Here is a 16,711-nt window from a genome sequence, read left to right as displayed (position 1 = left end):
GGTAGATCAACTCTTGTAACACTCATATTCATCAAGATCAATCAAGCAGGAAGTAGGGTATTACCTCCATAGAGAGGGCCCGAACCTGGGTAAACATCGTGTCCCCCGTCTCCTGTTACCATATATCCTAGACGCACAGTTCGGGACCCCCTACCCGAGATCCGTCGGTTTTGACACCGACATTGGTGCTTTCATTGAGAGTTCCACTGTGCCGTCGGCGAAAGGTTTGATGGCCTCTTCAATCGTCGATAGTGACGCCGTCCGAGGAGGAACCTTCCCCCCGGACAAATCTTTGTGTTCGGCGGCTTCGTACTGCGGGCCAACTCGCTTGGCCATCTGGAGCAGATCGATAGCTACACCCCTGGCCATCAGGTCAGATTTGGAAGCTTGAACTATGTCGCGGACATCCATGGAGACTTGATCTTCGACGGATTTGAGACCGCGGCAACCGCTCCCCTTCGCCCCGATAAGCATGGCTTAAACCAGCCCTCGGGCCGCATTCAGGAGATAGCTCCTGTAACGACTCTGGCCTTAGGTCTGGAGTAGATCGAGCCATCCGAAGATGGGAAGCTCAACCCCGTCGCGGAGGCTACCGATTCCGCGGCGTTGGAGCCGCCCACAGATTCTACTTCATACGATACCCGCATTAACGAATTCCCGGACTCATCTCCGGCGATCAGTTCCGAAACCTGCGAGTCCGCGGATACCGAACTCGATCGGTTATCGATCTTCAAGTTCAGCGCCGCAGACGTCTTCCAACACTCGCCCATGGGCGATGTACTAAACTCACTAGAAAACCTATCTCTGGCAGGTGACTCGCTGCCGGACTGTGTCCGGTTCGAACTGGCGGCGGATGATGGAGAATTTTGCTTCCCACCCACCACCCAGTTCATCGCCACCGTCGAAGACCCAACCAACATGCTTGTCCCCGGCTCCGAAGACATCGACGGCATGGACGACGATGAAGTTCAAGGCCAGAACTCACTATCCGCTAGACGCGGGACGACCACTTCCTGGTCTGACGTGTGTATGGTAGACACACCCAATGATGCTCTTGACGACGACAAGGAGGGTCCAGTTGAGGACAGGCCTCCTGGGACACAGTCCGAACACCGGCGCCCCCGGCGCCGCTCTAGGTCACGTCGCTTAAGAGAAAACAATACTAGCTCCGGAGCAGATAACACTCCGGACAATGAAGACCCTGCTGGAGCAATACCCGAAAAGGAGGAACAGGAAAACGGGCAAGCCAGCCCCGATGAACAGGCCCTGCCCAGCGATAGTTCGGATGACGACAACTACCTTCCGCTCGCCGAAGATGAGGTAAGCCTCGGCGACGAAGACTTCATCGTACCCGAAGAGCCCCACAAACAGGAACGCTTCAAGCGCAGGCTAATAGCTACGGCAAGGAGCCTGAAAAAGAAGTAGCAGCAGCTTCAAGCTGACCAAGACTTACTCAATGACAGATGGATCAAAGTCCGGGTCACCGAAGAATACGACCTTAGTGGCCTAGCCAAAAGCTACCCAAAGCACAGATTGCTATACCAGCCCGATGAAGGGGCATTGGAGCCCGTACCATCGTCACACAATGCGGCAGGTCGCCGACAACTCTGTCTGGATAAAAAGGCAACTCAAGCCGAATACCAGACCGCCCCACCTCGCCGTAAAGGCAAGAACAACACAGGTCACGATTACCCAAACGACCCGCAGAGGGACTTGGACAATAGAGCAGGACCCGCAAGACCGATCAATGGATCGCGAAAGCAGGCCTCGACACGCGACGATGGCTACCTATTCGGACGCGACAAACCTCACCACGCCCAAGCCAAAAACCGCAAACAGAGTCCACCGGAGGTGCTTCACAGTGTGGCCCAACATAGAGGAGCCGCACACCCTCTCTACTTCACTGACGAGGTAATGGAGCATGAATTTCCAGATGGGTTCAAATCCATTAACATCGCATCATACGACAGAACAACAGATCCCGTGGTATGGATTGAGGATTTCCTCCTCCATATTCACATGGCTCGCGGAGACGAGCTTCATGCCATTAAATACCTACCTCTCAAGCTAAAAGGACCAGCTCAACACTGGTTAAACAGCCTGCCTGAAAATTCCATAGGCAGCTGGGAGGACTTGGAGGAGGCTTTCCTCGATAACTTCCAAGGAACATATGTCCGGCCACAAGATGCCGATGACTTAAGTCATATTGTCCAGTAGCCCGGCGAATCAGCCAGGGAGCTCTGGACTAGGTTCTTAGTCAAAAAGAACTAAATTGTCGACTGTCCGGACGCGGAAGCCCTTGCGGCCTTCAAAAATAGCGTCCGGGATGAATGGTTAGCACGCCACCTCGGCCAGGAAGGACCCAAATCCAAGACATCACTTACCGCTCTAATGACTCACTTTTGCGCGGGAGAAGACAACTGGCTCGCTCGTCAAAGCAACAACGCCAGCGACCCGGGCACTTCCACAATCCGAGACGGAACGGCAAGCCACGACGAACCGAACACAACAGTCGCATTAACAATGAAATATCACGCGACACAGCAGTCAACGCTGGATTCAACAATCCGAAAGCCGGTCAATGGAAGAAGCCACTGAAGGCAAATCAAGACGGGCCATCCACCCTCGACAGGATATTGGACCGACCTTGTCAGATTCACGGCCACCCTGATAAGCCAGCTACTCATACAAACAGAAACTGTTGGGTCTTCAAGCAGGCAGGCAAGCTCAACGCCGAACACAAGGGGAGGAGGCCGCCAGGCGATAAAGATGATGGAGCGGCTCACCAGCCAAATACCAGGGGCCAGAAAAAGTTTCCCTCCGAAGTTCGACCACTCTCGGAACGGAGATAGCAGTTCGGCTTCCGCCGCCCACCTCTTATACTGGCAAGATTTACACCGCACGTACATCACTATGCACACAAGATACCATGGGCGCCGACAGAAGCACAATACGGACAACCCTGCAATCATTCCCGTAACGTTTTTATCTGTTTTCTGTCTTTCTTTCTTTATTATCTCATAAAAAACAGGTGACGAAAAGAACAACATCTACAACGGACTCTATCGGAGTTCGGATCCGTACACTCACCTAAGGGGCTACTTCCGTTAAGGACCCCCCCTCCCCGAGGACGGGCGGCGCAGACGTGCGACAGGAGGTCCAAAATCACTTTTTGTAGACCGCACTCTTCATTTCGAGCCTGTACTATGCCTTTTTTCCTCCGTTCCCGAGCCCGAGCATGTCAAATAGCCGGGTTAGTGGTCTCTTATATATGAATTTATCATTGGCATATTGCTCCGCTCCCAGTAAACTTTATCCGAACTATCTTCCATACTCTTTGAACAATGAGTACGGCCTTAACGGCTGCTTTACTGATGCACCTTGGCATAACCTGCCAGGGGCTCGGTATGGGAACAAATGAGTTGCCAGCAAAAGCCCGAACAACTCTACAGCGTACTTCGGCGTCGCAAGTTTGGCCTTATATGCATCAGCTCCGAATCATTGTCTTGCGTCAATAGTTGGGTTGCCCGGCTCCTGTGCTTGCTACCCTACGTTCCCCACTATCGGCTAGGGTAGTAAAGGGAGAACTACTGCGATTGTGCCCTGGTCTAAACCGGATGAGCACCTCAGTAGAGAAATCCGAAAAATGACTGTCATGATGCGGCGAGAGCTGGTCAACCACTTGACGACTTCTTGGAGTCCTTAGTGATGCCCCGTGTCACACGAAGGATCTTTTTCAGATCAGATATGTAAGGCACCATACGCCGCATACATACTAGGGGCTATGTCATAGTCTCACCATAAAACTCCTATGGCTAAGTGAAAGTGTTAGCGCCTTATAGTCCGATTGCCTGGTTCGCCGCATTATCACCTCCTTCATGGACCAAGACGTTGAATAAAGAGTGATTAAATGCTTTTCAGAACACCCCCGTACTTCCTACGAGGGGGCTGAAGCCGACGACTGGAAAACTTTCAGATTATATCAAAATGGCCGCACAGGAGGAATTCACGCTGTCAAGCAAAACATAAATATATTAACTATAAATTGTCTTTTACAATTCTGATACACCTCACTCGAACATTATGTCTTTTGAGCATTGACCCTCTATCAAGCGGGCGCCGTCTAGGACGTCTTCAAAATAATGCTCCGGTTCTGGACGGTCCTTGCCTTTGGGTGGACCCTTCGTCGCAACATCGATGGCTTTCATCTCCCCCCAGAACGTCTTGACTCGGGCAAAAGCCATCCGTGCACCCTCAATGCACGTTGATCGCTTCACAGCATCGATACGCGGCACCGCGTCAACAAGCCTTTGCACCAAACCGAAATAGCAATTCGGAACAGGCTCGGTTGGCCACAACCTGATTATGACATCCTTCATGGCGGCGCCGGATATTCTATGAAGTTCGGCCCACTGGGACATCTGTTCATTGAGCAACATGGGGCGCTTTGATGCGCCAAACTGTAACCAAAAAAGCTTCTCCGTTGCATACCCATCTCGCGCTTGGTAATACTGCGCCGCATCGGAAGAACTTTTCGGCAAGTCCAAGAACTCGTTCGGAGAACTCCACACTTGGTTAAGCTGGGCATAGTTCGGGTCACCGAACTTAGTTTGCAGCAGAAAGGGCTTTCCAGCCACAATCTCCCTCGCCTGTCGAACCTCCTCACGGGCTGCTCTGGATTCCAACCGCGCTTCTAGTGCCTCTTGTAAGGCCATATCAAGTTCAGCCGATTTGGCTTTATTCTCTTTCTCAAGATATTCACAGCGGCTGGCAGCATTCTTCAATTCAAGCGCCAGTGCGGATACTTTCTCCTCATTTTGGCGCCGAGCCGCTTGTTCGGCTCTTAGATCAGTCAATGCCTTTTCGGCAGCCGCATTACTACACTAGGCCTGTACCTTGGCCCGGGCTAGCTCCGCTCGAAGAGCTTCGACAGCGGGAGCACCATCTGCATCCACGCACATTTCATATAAAATCCTTTCTAGCGTCAGGCTTAAATTACAAGCACGTTGGTGTAAGGAATGCTCAAAATATATACCTTGCGAGTCGTCAAGACGCCTGTTGATCAAAGCAATGTCATCCTCCGCAATATCCAGCTTTCGCTGCAGTTCGGCCACTTCCGTATTCCGGGTAGCCACAGGAGGGGAGGCAGCCTGTATTCCAAGTTAAATCAAGGTTAGTACCTGAGCATATCTTTTTGATCCTCCGATCGCTTCCTTTGGAAGGCAATCCGAGTATCAGGGGCTACTACATATACAACAGGTGCATTCTGTCAATAAAATTCAATTGGCAAAATTACATCACAAACCTCAAAACCTCTTAGAAGGCTCGTGAAGGCCTCGTTCAATCCGCTCTTCGCGGATAGAACCTTTTCGACCACCGTAACCATCAAGGGATGGTGCTCCTCTGAAATGGACGCTTGTCGTAGCATGTACGTCAGCATCTCCGGCGTTCCTGGATCTTCGGAAACCGCCGCCGGAGTACGGCATTCCTTTGAAGGAATCCGCTTACTCGCCTCCAGAATCGTCTCCGGCTGTAAACCAGGTAGTTCGGGGCCGTCTTTCTTGATTCCCGAACCCTGAGTGACAGAGGCACCACCTTCGGGTAACGCCTTCCTCGTTTCCTGCACTACTTGTCGATCAGGAGGAGCCCTCCGGGACGATACATCAGAATCATCCGCCTTGTTGGGCGAGGAGGCCGGAGAAGGCGTGTTACTCTCCATCATCTCCGGAAGAAGGTCTCCCGAGGAGGAGGATTGAGAAACACCAGGCGTTAACCTGCGAGGACGTACATATGTCGGACGATTACTTCACTAATAAGAAAAGAATGAGGTAAGTTTGAAGTGCCCCTGCTTCACTTACGGTTTGGCCAGAGGATCGTCCTCATCATAAAGCTCTACGGCAACATCGCTTGCCTGGCCCAAGCCGCCCGACGATGGCGTTTTTCCTCTCTTGGAAGGTTTCCCCTCCTGATCTCCGGAAGCGGCCCTCTTCTTGCCATGGAGGGCTTCCTCTGCACCTTTGCCCTCGAGCAAAAGAGTTTCGGTTTCCCCGAGCACAGCGTCTAATTCATCCTCAGGGCGGGGATCACCCCTGGTCTCCCTGTTCTCGCCCCCCTCTGCAGACACCTGATACGGTGTCGGAGTCAGCATTCTCGTCAGCAGGGCGGTCGCAGAGTCTTCGGGAAGGGGCGCCGGACACCAGATTAATACCGCTTTCTTTATCCAGTCCTGTACAGGGACGAAGGGTTCAGTACCTTGTCAAGAGATGCTTGAATAGAAGGTGTTCAGAGATTGAATACTTACCGAAGTGTCTGAATGATTGCAGTCAAGGCCAATATCTTCGGTGGTGTCCGGCCATTGCTCTTGTTCCCCGAAATATAATTTCCACATTCCTTCGTGCGTGGTGCCGAAAAAGTGCTGAAGAGTCCGCCGCCCTTCTGGATTAAACTCCCACATACGGAGAGGCCGCCGCTGACATGGCAGGGTCCGGCGGACTAGCATTACTTGAACGGCATTCACAAGATCGATGCCCTTCTCGGTAAGGCTTCGGATGCGACTTTGCAGTGTCTGCACTTCATTGACGGATCCCCAGTCCAATCCTTTATTGATCCATGAAGCAAGCTGAATCGGAGGGCCGGGTCGGAACGCAGGCATAGCCGCCCACCTGGAGCCACGTGGCTCGTTGATATAAAACCACCCCTGCTGCCATACGTCGGAAGACTTGGCGAAAGATCCTTCAAACCAAACCGCGCTGGCAAGCTTGCCTATTATGATGCTGCCACATTCTGCCTGCTCCTCCTCTGTCACCCGTGGCCTCACGTCAAAGGTCTTGAGCCACAAACCAAAGTGCGGAGGAGTCTGGAGGAAGGCCTCACACGTGACGATAAATGTCGAGATGAGAAGAATAGAGTCCGGGGCCAGACCGTGAGAATCCCATAGTAGAACATGAGCCCCCGGACAAAGGGGTTAAGCGCGAACCCTAACCCGTGGAGGAAGTGGGACACAAATACTACCCTTTCGCCGGATTTGGGGGTAGGAATAACTTTCCCCTTTGCGGGAAGCCGATGAAGGATTTCAGGGGTCAGATACCTCGCCGTGCGAAGCTTTGCAATATCCTCCTCCATAACGGAAGAAGCCACCCACCGGCCTGGACGGCTGGATCCGGACATGATTGGGGCTGGCGGTGATTGGAACCCGAGGGTTAGAACTCGAGGTGGCTGGGGTTGAGGAAGAAGCGAGCGCGAAAGAAAAAGTCGAGTCTGGGTCCCTATATAAAGACCCCGAATACTGGGCGTCCCCTCCTAGGTTTCAAAACTTACCTATCCTCAAAGAGTTGTACCCAGGGGACGGTTGGGTTACCCACGCCTGCATTAATGAAAATCCCGTGAATAAGGGGACACGATCTCTGCCTCGACAAGACGTGCCAGTAAAACCGCGTCCCGAGACGTGGGGCGACGGGCTAGCCAATGGTTCGAAATAATAGCCGGGCAGGCGTGATACAATGTAACAAACAGTTGTCACCAGATTGGACTCATGGAATATTGTATTCTCTGCAATTGTATACACAGGTCCGGATAATCATTTCGTTGGAAGACTATCTTGGAGTTCGGAAAAAGGGAACCCGCCTTGCAATGCCGAAGATAATCTGTGCGCCGGACTCCTCGTCATTGAAGCCAGGTTCAGGGGCTACTGAGGGAGTCCTGGACTAAGGGGTCCTCGGGCGTCCGGCCTGTTATCCATTGGGCCGGACTGATGGGCTGTGAAGACATGAAGGCCGAAGACTGTACCCGTGTCCGGATTGGACTCTACTTGGCATGGAAGGCAAGCTTGGCGACCAATTATGAAGATTCCTTCTTATGTAACCGACTCTATGTAAACCCTAGACCCCCCCCCGGTGTCTATATAAATTAGAGGGCGTAGTCCGGATAGGCAGATACACATTACCATAGTCATACAGGCTAGACTTCTAGGGTTTAGCCATTACGATCTCGTGGTAGATCAACTTTTGTAACACTCATATTCATCAAGATCAATCAAGCAGGAAGTAGGGTATTACCTCCATAGAGAGGGCCCGAACCTGGGTAAACATCGTGTCCCCCGTCTCCTGTTACCATCGATCCTAGACGCACAGTTCGGGACCCCCTACCCGAGATCCGCCGGTTTTGACACCGACAGTCGCTGCCAACGTCCGCACTCTGCCTCGCGCCCACGCTGCGCATCGCCAAGTTCAGGAACTGCCATCCCCCTTAAGGACGCGCCCGCTCTTATTCTACCATGCCTAAAGCACCTCAAGCTCGTCGCTGTCTGCCTCTCAAACGGTGACATGGAGCGCCTGCTCCGTGGCTGTACTGCACTCGAGCACCTTCGTCTTTAGGCGATCAATGGGTTGAGTACCTTCCACATCACCTCCATGACTCTCCGGACTATTTATGTGTGTTGCTGGTGCGGCAGGAAGACATCACAAGATGTGTACCACGGTATGGTCATTGAGGACACACCTGCACTTGAGAGATTACTTGTAGTTGATCAAGAAGGTCTAACAAGAATCAATGTCATTTCTGTGCCGAAATTGACAGTGGTGGGCTACTCGTCTGACAAATACTCCGAACTTGTTATTGGATCCACACCCGTTCAGGTACAACAGCCGCCTTCTACCTCTCCTTCTACAAATTAACATTATTTCTAATTTTCAAGATGTTTGTTTGTCTGTCATTCAGAAAATGATTCCGACAAACTTGACCCCGAAACTGCACACAGTGAAGGTCTTGGCACTAGAATCTATCGGCCCCAACCTAGAGCAAGTTGTCAGTTTCCTGAGATGCTTTCCATGCCTGGAGAAGCTATATATCGAGGTGATGTTCCTTTCCTGTTAAATGCTAACCATAAGGGAGTTCAATTTGTGACAACTTTTTCCAAGTTTACAATGACAATGTACTACGATTTCTGAAGGATTCTTTTGGAGGATTTCAGTACATACATGCCCCCCCATTGGTTGCTTGATCCATATTGTTACAATCAATAAGCATTTCTCCTTTGGATTCATCTATACTATTTTTCTTAGGGAACTTTTAATCCACTCCAACCTCTTGTGAAGAAGGCTACATTTTTCTAGAATGTAATCAAATGCCCATGTAAATCATGTCACATCAAAGACGGCATGTTAGTGCATTTTACAAATCCTGCAAACCAAATAGGTATGTAGTAATGTTCAAAACTGCATGTAGGCACTAACACGTTTTCTTCTTTTGCAGATAAGATTAGGCCCAGTGGTGGATAATGTGATACAATAGGATGCCTAGATCTGCATCTCTCAGAAATTACTTTAAACTCCTACCGAGAGACCTTACCGGAGATTATATTCGCCAGGTTCTTTGTTCTTAGAGCAAGGGTGCTCAAGGAAATGAGGTTTGCCCTACATTTATTTCTCAAAAATGAATGGTTTGTTGATCAGCGCCGGCGCCTGCGGTACAATGGAATAGGCTCCAAAAATGCTGAATTTCATTTTGGAACTTCAGATGACAGAGTAATCGGAAGTCATCGTGTCAACCCCATACATGACTTCTCAGTGGCTGACCCCTTTGCAAATATTGTGAGGTTTCGAAACCAGACTTAGTAGTGGCAGTATTAGTTTGAACCTCTCTGATATCCATGTTCAGCGGATCAGCGCGAGCGTTTGCAGCTAATGAGCTGAATTTCATTTCTAATATCAGTTTGAACCTTGTAATCTTCGAATTTGAGCCATATAACTCTGGAATTTGAACCTTGTAATATTTCGAGCTTTTGTGGTACAATCCATGAAATGGCATCTTATGAGACTCGTATATTGATAGCACTATTTTGACCTTAATATGCAATGGTCTTAGATTTTATTAACCATTCTCGAATCTGTTTACCTTGTCGATCTCACAGCACACGATCTGTATAGCTAACTCGACTGCGATCTTCGACATTATTGCACACAATTGGTTTCTTCCACTGTGTGCCCTGTAGAGTGCAGAATTAATTATCGAATTCGAGTGTCCATCATCACCCTTCTGTGTAACTTTGACCTCACCACCCATGGGTAAAATTACGACCAAAGTCATTCCACACACTTCGTTTTTACAAAGCTTTTTGCCAATAAACACCCACGATTTGTCCCTCTTCTAGCCGACGCGTGGCCAGCGGGAAGCTTGCGCGGTAAACTACGCGGTAGCGTGGGAATAGGGTCACCGACGATACATTTGGCGCCTCTTCGAGCCCACGCGTGCGGTGCGGTGTTGTCAAGCGTGCACTGGTATCCTCCGCTATGAACGCCGTGACAAGACGTGACGATTACAGGCCGGCCGGCCCCCATTTATTACAGCGGCCATTTAACCCTTGTGTCACTTCAACCTTTCGATCGCGCCCCACCATTGCAAGAAGCACACCCACCACGAGAAATTCTTAGAGGGTATCCTGCGCGGCTCCAATGGCGCTCCGAGCGGTTGCCGACGACGAGCAGTAGTTCACCATGCGTGCCGTGGTGGACACCCACAGAAGGTTCATGGACCTCTCGGTGGTGTACACCAACGACCCGGTCAGGGTGGAGCACTCCATCCACCTCATGGAGTTGTTTCTTGCCGAGGAGAAGTACAAGGTGGTCGGGTTCGACCTCGAGTATGCTCGCGCTTGTGCCGGGTCTCATCCAAGGTCGCCGTCGCCCAGATGCGCGTACGCGACCACATCCTCGTCTACCACTACTGCCTGGTCACAAGGCCTTGCGAGCATTTCACGAGGTTTGTCAATAGCCCCCACTACATGTTCGCTACGGTGGACATCTCCAACGATGTAAAGGCGCTCGAGAATTCGGGCATCGCCTGCCAAAATCTTGTCGACATCCAGGGCCAATACAAGATCTGGGGCAGCAAGGGGCATGAGAAGGACTCACTGGTTCACCTTGCCGAGGCCATCATCAACCCCTACTACAGAGACATGAAGGATTCGTGCAACAAGGACAAGCGTGCTTGGCACTCGGCCTGGATGGAGAAACTCGACAAAGCTCACGTCCTATACGCGGCCAAGGAGGCGTACACGAGCTACGACTTGTACAAGCGGATCGTTGACATGAGGAAGTGCCTCCTTCCCTAAAACGGCCAGGGATCCAGCCGGAAGCAGAGCAATGGCAAGCGTCGTCGCAACAATAAGTAGATGATTAAATCCTCATTTCTCCTACTTTAGTATGCATGTAATTGCTTACTTTGGTGTGTGGAAATGTTATGTGTGTAGTCACTTGTGTAATTGTATGCTTAATTTGGTTATACAATGTTGTCTTTTTAAGTATACTTGTCGCCAACCCGTGCATTCGCACGGGCTAGTTATTAGTTATTTACGTTCAGTGCTATATGTGAGTTTCCATCTTGAGTACACACATTTACGATGGAAAAGAAGAAGTTAATTAGAAACTCAAAAGTTGAAGTAATGCTAAAACGGAACTACTTCATGTACAAAATGCTTGCGCACAGTGGCCACACACACTTCTCCCAGACCTCCAAAAGCTCCTTATGACCCTTTGTACGGAGCATTCAAAGTTCCAATACACTCGCTCAGTGTCAGAAAGAAGAAACAAATATTGCATAATTTATGATATATTATATGCATATAATAAAAATATAAAAAGTAGCGGTAAGATTACGAAAATTAACCGTTCAACCTGATCATTTTTGTTAATAGCATTAAAAGTTTAACACATTCACCGAATATATTGAGACCTCATTTTGCATTTGGGAAATCTAGTACACATGGTGCAGGAAATTAGTTTGTTCGCCAACAATAATCCATGGAAGCAATATTTATTTAGAAGACAGAAAATTATGGACCAATTATCAAAGATATTAGGGCGATCTTAGAAATTTCAGAAATATATTGAACCATGATCTCATATATAAATAGGGCAAAAATCTGCTAGCATCTATCAATAAATATTTGCAGAAATGAACAATACGTTTTCTTTGTGTAATTGCAGAAGTGCTGAACTTGAACATTATGCCAACCTTGTCAGAAAAATAAAAAGGCTCGTGTGGTCTTTCCAACCAATATCAATTTGTGTACAAAAATAATAATTTCAATTAATTCTTGAAGTGATGCATAATAAAGAATGTACATATACACCAAAGGAATGTCATTTAATACTTATAAATAATAATTTCAAGTAGCGCCATCTATATAGATAAACAACCTATTTTCCGTCCATTAACTAATTGTCCTCACCTGAAAATAAAAAAGAAATAAGAGTTGCCGTGAATAATGAACCGTTGCGCCAATTTCAGCCAAGTATGGCCCTACTTAAAAGATGACCGAAATTACAAATTAATTACTTCCCAACTATGCTTTTGATGACTTGATAAAATTTGATGTCATTAAATGTGTCATGCATACGAAACCTCTGAGATAAATTTGACATGCATAAAGTAGAGAGCAAAAAAAGTGTACGTACAAAGGATTTCTTCATAGTCATCTCATCACAATAAAAGAAAGACATTGGTAATCGAATGTGATGTTAGAATTAATTAGGGCATACCCTCATCCCTTCCATTTCTTTCTAAGGTATTAGAGCATATAACATGATTCTTTCGATTATATGAGATTGGAAATAGATGCATGTAAGGCCATATATTCTGCTTAAATAAAGAAATAGAGACTGAAATTTATCTACTCATGATGTGTGTGTTGTAAAGTCTACACATGTATGTATAACATGGATATCTTCTACAACAACATATGGTTTAGCATCATGGAATCAGTTAGTACATATAAATCTCTTGGAAGTTTCTTGGTGTTACTAATCAGATACATGTACATAGCAGCTGTTACTAAGCAAGTCCCAACACTATACAACAGAATATGCAGACTGTAAAAAAATGAACTCATGTCATTCCTTTATTATTTATGGTACATCAATCCAGCAAAGGACCGACATTAAAATAACGTTGTAGAAAAAATATATGAAGAAGAAACTACCAAGAGGTTAACTTGTGCATCATTTTTTGATCTGCCTTGTTGCTTGGAATAAGTGCTGCTATGGTGCCTCCTAATTGAAATTCTGAATGCATAATAAAAAGAAATTCCATCTGAACAGAGCATAATTTATTCTTCCAAGATGCACATATCTCTATTGGATCATCACGTGAGCATAAAATTGAAAGAACAGATCGAAGTTAACAAAAAAAAATATATTGCTTGTGAGAAATGCAGAGAAGTAGATATAGAAAACCTAGTAATGCTCCAAAATGACATATCCACTTTCCAACAAAATAAGAAGAGATGCTTGATTTCAGAAAAGTAGGTTGAAATATGGTTTTAAACAGCATGAAAAGCGTTAAGAGGAATATACAGTCAATATTCCACAGAAGTATTCGGTACACCATACCACACACTGCATTGATGCGCTGGTCAGAATTAAAACACCACTTTGGATCTCTGCATGAGAAGATAAAACAGGTCTGACAGGCGGCTGATACAGACAGTTTATTTACTAAATTGAACAAACCTGATCTTGTCTCTTATTTGCTACCGAGTTAGGACATAAGATATCACGGAACACCATAATTAAACCAACAACTCTGCCAAATTACTTTGCCGATTGATTTCTCAAACGAATACTCCATTGATGGACTGCAAGATATAATATCTTCAAGTCATGGTTCTGCATGTATTTGCTAGATATTATTCCTTCCAGGAGCTACGCAAGAGCATGTCCTTGATCTGCGCCTGTAACAACACTGGGGTTATACAGCCGGGAGAACGATCATAGACCGTGGACGTGATGGATTTCTGTAAAGGTAAAATACTTGATTAATCTGTCTAACACGACTCATGTTTATGGTTTTACTAATTAAAGAGCTAATTTGCATACTGGCAGCCCAGTGCCATAAGCTCTGATTATGCTCTTAAAATAGCAGCCTGGCCTTATCTGGTTTGAGTCCTTCGAACATCAAGATGATGGAAAATCGGGATAGGGGCTGACGGCCTGCAGCTTTGACGACCCCGTATTTCAATTCAGTAATCTGCGTAGATAAGAAAATGTTTACCGTGGGAGATTGAGATTACATGGAACTAAATATTACCATGTTAGAGAAGGAAAGCAACAGAAACTTACGATGTCAATTATTTATAGTCAAATTTTCTATTGTAACGTAATCTAAATCCTTTTTTCTGAGGCATCATGGTTGTGTCTCATCAGATCTATGTGTATGCTATTCTACAATTGGAGCCATTATAACTCGTCTTTGTAGAAATTTCTGTGGCAATGGAGTTGGATTGAAGCCATTAATGAGACAGCAGAGGACCATGTTGCTATCTTTTCCAATTAAAGAAAGATCAAGGGAGGAGAGGGGAGCCAATGCATAGAATCGGGACTGGCAAGGGATATAATGTAGAAAGAAGACAGAGGATGTCGTGCTAACCTGCAACATCGTTGACGGCGATAAGAGGGCCGATTAGAGAGAGGTAGATGGCTGGGGAAGGCAGCAGAAGAACGAGGTCATTGATACACGATGGAGAGATGACCTGCACGTGAAAGGGGATGCGTGAGCGAGAGGCCCTGCATACATGAGAGGAGAGGATCTTGAGGCGTTTTGGCGATGGAGAGGAAGAAGAGACGTGAGAGATTGGGAGAGCAAGGAGGAACGTGAGGGATTGGGAGAGGAAGATGTGTGTACGTGAGATACACGCGGACAGGAGTCATGCGCGAGAGGCAGACAGGAGGCTTGCACGTGGGATTATCTAATGGCTAGAGATGATCTGATGCTTAACACAATTAATTTCACCGTTGATTTTCTCTGGTTTTGATTAGATAAATCTTAAAAAATTGGAAGATCTACACCGTAATAATTGGGTCCCACAATATGAATGGTTCCTAATTACCGACTGGCGTGGGAAAAAACTTAGAAGATCTACACCGTAATAATTCGGTCCCACAAGATGAACGGCTTTTAATTACTGATTAACGTGGTAATTTCTTGGGAGTCGCTAATTAGTATAGGTAGGTATAGATAGATATAGAGGTATAGATAGATGGATAGATAGATAGATAGATATGTTGATGCTCTGTAGACAGAGCGTAGATGTTGTACGAACAAAGAAAATCACATCGCACACGGACTAAACAATGGAACCCGTCGGTGATGTTTTCATCAATCACACAAAATTGTATACCAGCAATCGTTTGCTCACAACACACACGGCTTGTTAGCAGTAATCGTCTGTGTTGTTATCGGTCCTCGCACACGTTTCTGATTATAAACATGTTTGCCGTGTATCACACACATCTTGTAAAGTTGAACCATTTCTGTTCTCTTGTCTCAACGCAAATAGTTCATCCGAGTGAACCGCATGCCGTATATCGCACACACCTTGATCTGGCTGACCGTTTCTTTTGTGTTGCCTAATCACAAACAGTTCATCCGAGTGAACCGTATGCTGTATATCGCACAGAACTTCATCTGGCTGCCCGTTTCTTTTGTTCCTCCTCATCGCAAACATTTAATTGAACTGAACCGTATGCCCTGCATCGCACACGCAACTAAAATCTGAACCATGTTTGATGCATCCTTCATCGCAAACACTTTGCACCTTTTTTGATGGTTTTTTACACCACCGTTTGCGATAGGGTCTCTGATCGTAGTGTCGCGTTAGCAACATCCTGTAGTAGTGCGGTTCTTTCTTTGCACTCATCAATAGAAATTCTCATAGCTTTGAGAGACTCATTAATATCATGCTTGGGTGGAATAGATTTAAGTTTCAAAGAATCGACATCAAGAGAAATTGTATCCATCTTCCTAGCCAAATCATCAATCTTAAGCAATTTTTCTTCAATCAAAGCATTAAAATTCTTTTGCGAACTCATAAATTCTTTAACACTATTCTCAAAATAAGAGGGCATCTTATTATATTTCCATAAGAATTGTTGTAGGAATTACCATAATTATTAGAGGAATTACTGGGAAACGGCCTAGAATTAAAATTACCTCTACTCGTTATTACCAAAATTGTTCCTACCAACAAATTTCACATCCATAGATTCATTACTATTTTCAATCAAATTAGACAAATGCATATCATTAGGATCAATAGAAGCACTCTTGCTAGCAAGTAATTTCATAAGCTCATCCATCTTTCCACTCAAAACATTAATCTCTTCAATCGCATGGACTTTTTTACTAGTGGAAGATCTTTCGGTATGCCATTGAGAATAATTAACCATAATATTATCTAGGAGTTTAGTAGCTTCTTCTAAAGTAATTTCCATAAAAGTACCTCCCGTGACCGAATCTAAAAGATTTCTAGAATCAAAATTCAATCCGACATAATTTTTTTGTATAATCATCCACAAATTCAAACCATGAGTAGGGCAATTTCGTATCATCAATTTCATCCTCTCCCAAGTTTGTACAACATGTTCATGATCAAGTTTCTTAAAATTCATAATCTCGTTCCTAAGGGACATGATTTTAGCAGGAGGAAAATACTTGAAAATAAAGCATCTTTACACTTATTCCATGAATCAATACTATTTTTAGGCAAACATGAAAACCAAGTTTTAGCACGATCTCGAAGTGAGAACGGAAATAGATTCAATTTAACAATATCATTATCCACATCTTTTTTCTTTTCCATATCACACAAATCAATGAAATTGTTTAGATGGTATGCGGCATCTTCACTAGGAAGGCCAGAAAATTGATCTTTCATAAC

This window comes from Aegilops tauschii, chromosome 3 (assembly GCF_002575655.3).
Source record: "Aegilops tauschii subsp. strangulata cultivar AL8/78 chromosome 3, Aet v6.0, whole genome shotgun sequence".
NCBI lineage: Eukaryota > Viridiplantae > Streptophyta > Magnoliopsida > Poales > Poaceae > Aegilops > Aegilops tauschii.
This window is presented reverse-complemented; position numbering follows the sequence as displayed.